This window comes from Frankliniella occidentalis, unplaced genomic scaffold (assembly GCF_000697945.3).
Source record: "Frankliniella occidentalis isolate FOCC.00 unplaced genomic scaffold, Focc_3.1 Scaffold72, whole genome shotgun sequence".
Taxonomy (NCBI): Eukaryota; Metazoa; Arthropoda; class Insecta; order Thysanoptera; family Thripidae; genus Frankliniella; species Frankliniella occidentalis.
Genome location: NW_026267202.1, coordinates 55,220 through 67,002, shown reverse-complemented (window position 1 = coordinate 67,002; position 11,783 = coordinate 55,220). Strand labels below are relative to the sequence as shown.

General features: G+C 52.6%; 1 protein-coding gene across 1 annotated transcript in view; it reads left to right on the top strand.

Annotated features, from left to right (window-relative positions):
- LOC127749631 (oocyte zinc finger protein XlCOF6-like) overlaps positions 1-11,783 on the top strand; it is a 219,104-nt gene that overhangs the window by 175,558 nt on the left and 31,763 nt on the right. Inside the window, exon 5 of the transcript XR_008011248.1 lies at positions 4,656-4,734. The gene's annotated coding sequence lies outside the window, so the exon portion shown is untranslated. The remainder of the gene's footprint in view (positions 1-4,655; positions 4,735-11,783) is intronic.

The window sequence follows — 11,783 nt, the reverse complement described above, 5'->3', positions numbered from 1 at the left end:
CCCTTACCCCGTCCCAGCCCTCCTCCCCGCCTCATCGCTGTCATTCAAAGTAACACCTCATCACTTTCAATGTTGGATTTTTCTCATCAAAATGCAAATCATTTGTCAAGTGAATAGAGTGGCCCCCGGAGCGCGCGGCAGCGCTGCGCTTGTAGCTAGAACGAGAGAAAGAGGATTGCGGGGGAGGGGGACGTTCGGCGTCACTTTTCTCGCCATATTTCTTCCGCATATCTTTCAGCCCCCCCGCAGAACTGTTTTCCTTTTCACATAATGAATGACGAGGGGACTATAATCTCGGCGACGAGTTCGTTTGTGATAGAAATGTCGCGCGAACTTATTCGCGTCTCCTGGAGTGAGCGGGCAGGGCGTCGTCGTGGCCATTGAGTGAGTGAGGGCTTATGTACACAGAGTGAAGGGTGTCTCACACAGGCCATTCTCTCTTTAACTTACACACTGGAAAATGCTTTCAAGTCATAGTCTTTCCAAAGATGCAAAGAATCTTTCAATTTTCTATTTGCAACGCGGATTCCTTTGAATTGCCACGAAAATTATTTACAACCTGTCGGAATCCTTGCAAACTACGTGTGATTTTTTAATGCAAAGAAATAGTTTGCAAGCTTGAGAAGAACTAGATCGTGTTACAATGCTTCAAACCTCTTTGCAGTGTGCAAAGGAACGTTTTTATTCACTGTGCTTACTAAAAATCCTGATTTGTAGCTGTGAATAAAAACAAATTCACAAGAGTTTAACGTGTACGGTTTACTTCCCTACGCATGATTACCAAAGCAGGTGAGCTTAGACGTAATGGACGAAATGAAACAGAGGCTACGAGAGGTGGATGTGATGAGTTCAATTTCACTTTATACGCGAGCGCGCGGGGGGGAACTATCTGTGATTTTCGTCCGTGCTCGTCAGGAAGGGAAGCGGCGGAGGGACAGTTTTACACTTTCCTGCTGGAGGCGGGGGCGGGGGACGAGGGAGTGGCTCGGCCAGAGAGGGGGCGGCGCGCTGGCCAGCTCGGCGGCGGCAGGTGAATTATGGGGCACATTGAACACCGGGGGCGGAATTAAATGTAGGGCCGTCAGCCCCCGGGGGCGGCCCGCCCCCGCCGCTTCCCGACGAGGGACGACGTGGCGACAAGACAGCGCGCCGCTTTATTAGGGGTGGCCTCGCACCTGGCTCAGCTGCCGCCCGCACCTGCAGCTGTTGTCTCGCCTGCTGAAGGGCGAGGACGTGTACACAAGACTGCAGAAGTACTGTTCACCTGCTTCGGGCGCTGCCCTTGCATCTGCTGGTGGGTGGTGTCGCAAACGCACTGATATTGCATTATTTGCGTAGAAACTTTTGAAGTTTCTGCTTCGTACATCTGAAAGAGGGTGGCATTCGCATCTGCAGCGTGGTGGCGCGGCTCCTTTGCACGTCGGTTGCGCAGTCCTCTCGCACCTGCAGGTGGTGGATGGCACCTGCACCTGCTGCAGAGGGGGTGGCGCCTCACCGTGTGCGAGGCCCGCGGTGTGTGAGCAGCACCCTCGCACCTGCAGGTGGTGGATGGCACCTGCACCTGCTGCAGAGGGGGTGGCGCCTCACCGTGTGCGAGGCCCGCGGTGTGTGAGCAGCACCCTCGCACCTGCAGGTGGTGGATGGCACCTGCACCTGCTGCAGAGGGGGTGGCGCCTCACCGTGTGCGAGGCCCGCGGTGTGTGAGCAGCACCCTCGTTATATGACTCGGCCCCGGCAGGATGAGTCAGGAGGATGCGGTACGAAATCTGTCCTAATTACTTTTCGGAATATAAATTATTCCCGTTCTTCGCCTCCCTTCTCGCCTCTCCCCTCGCCGCGCGCGCGACAAGTCTCTTTCCCTCTCCCTCTCTCTCCTTCCCTCTCTCCCTCCCTCCCCCTCTCCCTCGGTCCACACCCCTTCCACCCCAGCGTCCCCCTCCGTCCTGGCCCTGGTGCGCGAAGTCCCCCGGGGCAACCGACTGTCCCTCCAGAGGGTGCAGTACGTAGTACTCGGGGCCCGTCTTTAAACCATGTGACATCTGCCTTCTATTCGAATCCAACTTGCGAATGTGTTGAGCCCGTTCAGCTTGTACACAGTAATACAGGAAAATACAAAAATAAACCATCAAATTACACATCAAATTTTTCCAAGTCTCTATTTTAGTCCGCGCATAAATCAATTTTTTTGTGTTCTCCTATTTTGCCCTCGACTTGGTGCAGGGTGCATCGTAGTGCGCTCTCCTCTCCGGAGTCAGCAACCAGTGTACCTAGCTAGCGGCCCTACCTAGCGGCCCTCGAGGCCGCGCCTCTGCCCTGAGGTAATTTGACATTTTATTGAGGGAAACAGTCGTGCAAATTGCTGTTCGCTGCACCACACAGCAACCTCCGTCCTCGCAACGTTGGTGTGATGAAATTGGGTTCGAGGCCCTTCTCCCCCCCCCTCCCCTCCCCATTCTCTCTCTCTCTCCCTCCCTCTCTCACTCATACACACTCCAGCCATTGGTTATTTATCTGCATACGCCGGTCACGGCGAGGCCCCCCCTTCCCCATTCTACAACCTCTCTCGCCGCCCGGGTGGACATAAGCGCACGCGGCCACCTGCTGCCCTGAGGTGGGTATGAAATATGAAAAAAATAAAATGAAATCGTTTGTAATTCATCGGTAATCACGCCATACTTGTTCTCGGCGCGGCGGTGGGCCGGTGCTGCCGCCCAGCAGCAGCAGCAGTAGCAGCGTAAGCAGCAGCGGCAGCAGCAGCAGCAGTATGGCGGCTTATTTTTCCCATTTCTGGCCAGGCGTTATTGCGGCCTCGTGATTATGAATTTGAAAGGAGCGAGTAATAATAAAAAGGGAGTGGGTAAAAAATCTAAATCAAGAATCTATCTTGAAAGCAGATGATACCAATTTAATACCATAGTATACCTGCGCTTTAATATTCGTAATATGGTTTTTATTTCTAGTGGTTTTGCATAATTTTTTTAAGGTCTTACTTGCGGAGAGAGGGGACGGCGGGGAGGGAGGGGAAGCGAAGCCGCGGGAGCCTAGGTATTGTTAGGCAGGGTTGGAGGGTAAGGGGAGGGGCCTCTGGCGCGACACTCACTCGGACACGGTCCCGCCAGAGCCCCAGTATTGTTAGGCAGGGGAGGGGGCTGGCGCGACACTCACCCGGACACGGTCCCGCCAGCGCCAAAGAAATTGTTTTCCTGGTCTCCGCTTGATTCTCTTTTACCTCTCTTCCACTATGGAGAGTTAAAGCTGCTGACACCTTGATATTACTAATGTATTTTAATGTTAAGTATAAAGTGTTTCAAGGTATCATCTGCTAAAAACAAAACAAAAGAGAGGGGGGCGTTTGGAGAAGGGAAACGTTCTTTCCTACATGGTGTACATGAGCGGGCCTCGGCGGGGGAGGCGCAGCAGCGGCGCTGCGCGCGCGTCAGCTGCGGGTCTGCTGCAACAGAATGAAACTCCTCCTGCTTTCCGCCCTCCTCGCCCTTCTCTCCCTCTACACCGCCTGCTTGCGGTTCTGCTCCGCAGCAACAAAATCTCAGAATGAAAATTGTCATGCGGAAAAAGCAGCCAGCAGCAGCAGCGTCGGCGAGGCACCCTCGCGACGCCTCTAATGGGTCCCCCGCCGAGGGAGTGCTCGTGTGGGTGTCGAACGGGGCGGAGCGGCGGGTGACGGACGACGGGAAAACGTCAACGGTATCCACCGCGAGGCGTTATAACTGGTGAGGAGTTGACTGGCTGCAGGTAGTTGACTACTTGTGTGCACCCTCAGGGAACCGTTTTCTCTAGGAAAAATAAATTACATTCACCACAGGGAAAATTTCATGCCAGGTAAAACAAGTCAGTCAAAGTTTTCGTTCAGATCACGAAAAATTGTATTAAACAAACACGAAAGTCTTCTCAAAGTGAACAAATTTTGTTTAGGCTGGAGAAAATTTTCTGAAAAAGGTTTAGAAGAGAAGTTATGTTTTTTGACACAAAGAGCTACCACAAAGAGCGCAAATAGAGTTACCACAAAGAGTTATCACAAAGAGTTACCTGAGGCGTGGGATGTTGACTGGTGCAAGACTTTGGTTATATGGTCGATTATATTTTAATAGGATAATTGACTGAACTGGAGAGTCACACTCTCTCTACACTTTGAATGCCGTTTCTGAAGGCGCTACTTTTGTGTCTTCTGTCTTTCTTCTTTTTCCATATTGCTGCTGTATTTGGCAAGCCGCAAAAGGGGCGGTGAAGGGACGGAAGAAGCGAGTTCCTCCTCTGCCAAATAGACGGAGACGACGTCACAGTGACGCAACTTGCTTACGACTGTCACTTCGTCACGTCGTCGTATGGCGCGTTGCGCCGGGATGCGATAACTCAGTTTTTGCCACTTTGCCTGCTGACAGATGCCGCCCCCTTTTCCATCTCTTTCTGTCTACTCTCTCTCCCTCTCACTCACTCACTTTGTATCTCTCCTTCCTCCGGTGGCGTGACTGCTGAAGAGTAATCACGTCTCGAATAGATCGAAATTGTACGAAGAATGGTGACGGACTCACCCAGTTTGGATCAATCAGAGAGGACACTCGCACAGTCTGACACAAATTTCCTTTTTACTTCGCGTATTATATGGTATTTGCGACTAATATAGTTTGTCCCTGTAGGTTTCAGACTGGAGTAGTGGAGTGACCGATTGCGCCCAGACTGGCTCCAACTGACGCTGCTGCAGCCACTACACGCACCGTAAGTTTTTTTTTTTACGATAATCTGTTTGTGTAGTGGTTCATTTGTACGTTAGAAACCCAATTCTTCGTAGTTTGAGGTGAGCTTATTCTCTCTTTAGTAGGTACTGAGAGTTCATGTAAACATCACTGAATCGAGCAAAAGTCGGAGTGCGTTTAAACTCCAGATCGATGAACTCTGTAATTTGTTTTCGTATGAAACTCTGTGCGAATTCCTTTTGCTGCTGCACATTTTGCTGCCTGCGGATCAGCAGATGGAGCAGCGCGGCGCCAATGTTTGTTGGTCTGTTTGTGCGTTTGTTTGTTTATTCGCGCGTCGAGAGCCGCAGCGGTATGGAGGGTGGAGGGGAGGTAGAGGCGCGGGAGTTATGGGGAAGTCGCGGAGGGGCGTAAAAAGCCTGCAGCAGCCCCCGTATAGCGCCCCACCGCGACTTCTTTTATTATTTTGCGCCTTGTTTCCGCAACATCTTGGGAGGAGGAAAGAGAGGGTAGATAAGCAGAAGAGATGACTGCTGCTGAACACCTCCCCCCCCCCTCCCTCCCCTCCCCCTCACTCCGCCGCCCTCGCATGAGCCCGCAGCCGCGGAATGTGTATTTTGCTATAATTTGCTCTTCCTAGGCTGGTTGGTTGGCGCCCCCTCTCAGTGTTGACAAAAGCTTTGCCGTCAGTCTATTGAAGGCAGCAAAGGCGTCGTCTCCCTGGTGTGGGCTGGGATTTTGGCGGTGAGCTGCTCCCCGTGACTCTGCGGTGCGCTGCCGGGGCGCGTAGTAGAGACAATCTCTAGATGCGCGGCGTCGGAGCGTCGTGTCGGTCTCGAGCGTTTCTTATTAGCGCAATGCTGCTGCTGCTGAGCCCCTGCTCGCGAGCGTTGAACATTTAAGTCGCTCAGGCGGCCGTCTGTGTCTCTGGTAATTATTCGGTCCGTTTCGTGCGGGCGTGCGGTGAGGTGAAGTTCCGGTCACACACATGTCCCTCTGCGCCTTCCCTTTCCCCATCTCTCTCACTCACTCACTCACTCTTTTGACGCTCATCCATCTCTCTCGCTCCTATTGATTGGCCCGGGTGTCAGCGCGGGGGCTCGGCCGCCCGGCCGGCCGCAGGCCGCACATGACGAATGGGCGTCGAGATGGTCTCTGCTAGCTCTCCCCCTATGGATTGACTGGGGCAGTGTGATTTGAGGAGGAGGGGGGAGGGGCTCATAGGGTGTGGTCGGACCGTTAGTCGGTCAGCGTGGGCTGCAACAGTACCACCACATATACTATCCTATGTGGCTCCCTGATATCCTCCGAGTGGACACGCCGGTGCATGAATCGGGTCGGGTGGGTTGTCGGAGAGGGCACTTGCAAAGGAAACTTGGAACTATTATTACATTGCAGGCAGCCTCTTGTGTTTGTCTCTACCCGAAGATGTAAGTTTTACTACTTTCCCGTACTGTTTCGTTCACTTGAAGGTATAGGAAAAATATACTTAGGTCGGTGATTTGGATGTAACGACAATTTTGCACTAAACGGACGGATTTCGCGACGTTTTCGTTGTTTCATTAGCCACAATCGCCATCGTAATGACAAAACCATCTGACTAAAGTGGGTGACCTCTTGTGCGGTTCTAGTTTTCAACCCTGTATGATGCATGCCACCCACGCCACTTTGTGAAGGCAGCTCCAAGTCGGTGCTCGAGATGATGTGCGCGTGCTATCGTAACCCACCCCCCACACCGACCCGGGTGGGATATCCCCTATAAAAAAGTCCAGTCGATTCCTCCTGGCAGTCAAATGTTATTTTGCAGGGTCGACTGCCTGGGCCCGGCCGGCGCGCCCCCAGGTACGGTATACGTATACGCCCCAACGTCGGCAGGTGCCCATCAAAACACAACAGGGCAATTTTCATTTTTTATGAGGCAGCCGGTTTTGTTCGGCGGGGCGGGCGCGCGCGCCGCGCAAGAGCGGCAGCGGGGGCAGGAGGGCAGCCGCCGCGGCCGGACCACTTTGCGATCCGCCCAATCAGCCTCGCGCCGTTAATATCAAGAAATTACACGAAATATGTCGCGGCTTTTGTCAAGAAATACCCCGAATTACCTCGCCTCTAGTTTTTAAAAAATATCAACACATAAGGCAATAACGAAAAACGTCCCTGGTAGAAGTCGATCCACCGTTTACTTAGGCGTTCCGCGCAGTCCCACATTTGTGTTGGAGTCTCTGTACAACACCGTCACAGAGTTTGATGCTTGTGACTCCCCACATGTATCTTAAATGTATCGATGTGTACTTTTATCGAGGTAAACGAAAACGAACCCGCGGATGTCCTTCTCGCTTCGGCGTTATGCTGAGGGTCCCTTCCAAAGTGCCCCCCCCCCCCCCCACCTTCCTGTCCTTCCCCCTCGATGAAAGGTCCGCGCGCCCGACCAAAGATGACGTGCGAGAGCGCGGCGGGCGGGGCGGGGCGAGGCGGGCGGGTCCCTCTTCGTCGTCCATGTAGCATGTTTGCACAGGGCATCCGCCCCGACCCCCTCCCGCCCGAGTTGAAGTACAAAATGCAATTTCGCCAAAGCGAAGGGGCGAAGCAGGCTGCTATGGCACGGTGGTGGACACGGACCCATACGCAGCGGCGCAGCGGCGGCCACTGGCCGGCCCACCCCGACCCCCGGCCCCACCCGGCCCTGCTCGGGGGCAAAGAAGGAAAAAGCTTTCGCTCTTGTTGCTTCTTCTTTTTTTAGGCTTGTTTCAAAAAGTAGCAAAAAGGAGAGTATGGAAGGGGAGGGGGGGGGCGTCCGTTGCGCCCGCAAGACGCACACCCTTGTGTGTGCGTGTGGGTCTATGGTTGTGTGCATCGGGTAGAATGTATGACGAGACACAACCCTTTCGCCTGCTGCCGACTTTTGTTTTGACATTTACGTCATAAATATGAAGGAGGAATTGGGCGACCCTCCCCCCTTTTTGCTAGCGACTGAGTGGCCGTCAGTTTTTGGCGGGCCAGAGATTCTTGTGTGTAAACAGAGTCTGTCCAACACCTCAATACACCCCGCCTCATTTGAGTACAATCCACAACGACAATATCAAGCATTTTGTTTTCCATCCTTTTCATTTAAAAATCCTTTTTAGATGTACGCGTATATTTCTAGTTCTAGATTTCCCTGGACTGATACTCACTATGGAATCTCCCATTAGCTGGTCGGTGTGGGTTTCTCGCGCAACGAAGATGCCCCCCACCACCCCTCCCTCCAAGGCCCCCCTCTCGCCCTTGCAAACTTTCTTGGAAAACATGACGTTCAACTGTAGCGTTTCGTGTTCCACCAGCAGCGAGGAATATAAAAGGACTCGGTAATAATGCGTGCGTTTACTCTCGTCTGGCCGCCCCCTTCACCCCCAGCGAGGACGAGGGAGCGAGAGAGAGAAGGTAGAGAAAAGCGAGGGGGAGCGAGCGAGAGAGAATGGGAGAGGGGTGGGGGCGAGGAGACGGAGAAAGTAAAGGGGTGCAAGGGGAGGAGGGTAGGGTGGTCTAGAATGTGTCCGTGCCCGGAGTCGCATAGGACGCGAAGCACGCAGTAAAAAGGCCCACCCCGCGCCGCCCCCCGTCTGTCTGCTGCGACTCTCTCGCTCGCACGTACACATACTCATCACGGCCTCTCCCTCTCTCTCCCCCTCCCCCGTTAGTGCCCACCCCTACGCACGCAACGCGCACCCTCTAGGAGACAGCTTGGTTGGGTCCCGGCGTTCCAATGATACGATACATACCCACGTAGCTTTCATCACGACGCCAGTTTAAAAGACTATAGTGCACATGTATACCGGATGCTTCATAAAAGACACAGGTTCGGGTGTGTTTGCCTACCTGTTCTACCCTTAAGGCGCCATAGCCCCTCGGGTAGGCAAACCCGCCCGCATATTATGTGTCTTTTATGAAACACCCGGTACGCATGGCACTTTACTCGTGATCAAAGACAACTTTCTACACTCAGTTGGACCTCTGTCCAATATTAAGGCACATTTATAGAAAGAAACCCAAACGAAATTCGTACATCGAATGCAAAACAGCGCACGGTAAAGACAATGTTTAATTTTTCCTAAGGAAAAATGGACAAACTTTGAAAAACTCCTTTACTTTACATAAAACTGCTCAGGTTTTGAGGAAATCTGCTCAGGAGTTTTCCTTAAAACACGAGTTTACCTCAAACTAAAAGAGTTCCTTTATCCTCAAACACTGAGCCATTGCTTTTACCCTACGAGGCCTCACATTTCTGCAGCAGTTTTCCTTAAAATCCGAGAAGTTTATCTCTAACCAAAAAGAGCTCCCTTTCTCTCAAAAACTCAGCCATTACTTTTACCGTACGAGGCCAAAGAGTTTGCTTGCAGTGTTTGGCGAGCAAGTAGTTTGCTGTGCGGGTGGCGCAGCGCGGACGTTGTTGGATGCAGAGCAGGAGCCTGTCGAGTAGCCGAAAATACTTCGTTTACCATCTCGGGGAAGAGATTGCAATCACGGGGGGCTCTGGCCGCCGCGCCCCCATTGACAGGGCCGCCTGGACTCATTCCTTTTGTGGCGCTCAGCAGGTCACGAGGTCCTTCCTGATGAGGTCCTGAGATTTCGCCAGCCTTGGCTGGGCGGTGGGAGCAGGGTGAGCTTGGAGCCCCTTCTTCGCTTCCTCCTCCCGCTTCTCGTGGCGTAAAGAAAGCCAGGAGCCTCTGCCGCTCCTTGACAATTTTTGACCAACGGTCCAGCAGCTGGGGTTCGCAAGCTAAGATATTTCGTGCACTCTAAAGCAAAGTTGCCAAAATTTCATTTAAACTTTTCACTAAGAATAATTTGAAAACTTGAAAACTACATCTTTAAAACTGAGTTCTTCGATCAAGTTCATTGCACATGATTAAAGACCCTTCTTTCCCTCTTTCTAAATACTGCCCATCACTTGGATTAAGTGATACAGGGTGGGTGATTCGCGCCGTGGTTTTTTTCTGCTTATACTGTACCGGATTCACGCGTGCGGGCGGGCTTGCCTATCGTCGCTCGCCATGGCGCCTTATGGCCCCGTGCGACTATGCAACCCGTCCGCACGCATGAATCCGGTACAGTATAAGCAGACAAAACCACGGCGCGGATCACCAACCCTGTATATACTTGGAAAGGTCCAGGACCAAGAACACAAGTACAGTGTACTTGATCCAAGAACTCATACCGAACTGTGAATATCCACTTTATCAGGTTGAACACAATTTTAGTTTTTAAATGTCCGATATTGTGAACGTCTACAGTGTGTGATGCGCTACCGGTGCGGTTGGGGTAACTGTAGAGAACCTCTCTCGAGCTCACAATCCGACCAAGAGGTTGCCTTTTCCCATCAATGAACGATTTTCAACAATGATAGCAATATTTCTTGCATAGAAGCAGGCAAAACTCGGTCGTTCAAAACCACAGGGTAACGTACGTGGTCCTTATCCCTCTCTCCCGCCTGCTCTTCTTAATTCGGGAACGCTCCCGCCCACCCCTTGAACCCCCCCATAGCCCCACACTCCTTTGGGGAATATGAGGCAGACGTGTAGGTGACCGTCGTGTTGGCTCAGGCATCATTAATGTGTGCTTACTTAGCGCTAGCGGCTAAACTCCCAGCCATCCCAGAGTTTGCTCCCGGGACCCTCCGGGCCTCCGGGCCGGCGGAGACCCGCTTGCGGGGGGCGGTGGCGGGTGGGGAAGGACCAGCCGGAGGAGCGCGGAGCATGTCTCCCACACAGCAGTAAGCCGGAAACACTTCCCACAGTCGGTCAGCGCATTCCTTCTCTTTCTCTCTCTCTCTCTCTCTCTCTCTCTCTCTCTCTCTCTCCCTCCCTCTCCCTCTCTCCCTCTCTCCCTCTCTCTCTCTCCCTCTCCCTCTCCCTCTCTCTACTCGCGGGCGAGCGGCGAGCTTGCCGCGGAGTCATCGCCCATTCATCGGGACGTACGTCTGTATTTAAGCCCCCGGGAAGGATTTTACCTTGAAGTGGATTACAATTACAAATTAATGACGGACGCTGTAGTCTGATGCCGGCTGATGCGGGCTCCGGCGGGCTCCAGAGGCTCTCGATCCCGTGAGGAATGAGGATGACACGTCATATGCAGCGCCGCTGCTGATAGTCTTACGTTGTGTACTCGGTCATCATTCCGAGTGCGCAACTGTCCGACAATTTTCAAGTAGTATGCTGAAGGTCTTCCTTTCATTGTACCTGCGAGTAATGTAGAGGAGTAGTAGCGCCACGCTACACGATAAAAATAATGTCTGATTTTTTGAAGAAAGAGGTAAAAATTTTGAGAAACTCCCATGGTCCTCAACTTCCCAGCTTTTGAAAATTGTCGGTCTTGGGGTCTTTTCGGTTAGCGACTGATAAAGATTATAATACCGCATCAGCTGCGTTTACAGGGCGTGTGCCTCGCGGGTGTGCGCTCTGTTTGAAAACTCGTCGGTCAATACTGCTTGAAAAAAAAAAGTAGGAAGCGTAGAAAAAGCGAAGAAAAAAGCAATATGTATAACGCTATTTGGGACGCAGCGCCCGCGGGTTTCCGCCCGCGCTGCGTCCTATCGGTTTTATCATCGCCAGTGATAGATTTTCCTCTCCATGTGCCCGGGCGAGACATGTCGCATTTCGGTGGACGAGGCGACCAGCAAAAAAGAGAAATGGCTGGGTTTTAATTGGCCATGCAGGCCGTCCTCGTCACCCCGCAGACGTGATTGCTTATCGCTTTTATTCTGCATGTTCATATATCTGCCCCCTCCTCACCCCTTCTCTCTCGCCCCACATCCTCTCTGTTTCAATTTCACTGAAATCTCCCCTCATTCTTCAAAATTAGTCAAACTGCGTAAAGGGGCACCACACCACAAAAATATGAAACAGGAATAAACAGCTCGTTCCACTTTGCAGCATTGTCACTCGTTGTCTTGCAGGGCCTCGCAGGCAGACGCAAACAGTGGTCAACTTTTATTAGGCGTTGCACTTTACGGGCCGTCGCGACGCGCACTCAGGCCGCCCGGGCTGGCGCGCTGTGGGGACGGCCATGGGTTGGTGGGGAGGGATGGCTCATGAGGGGGGG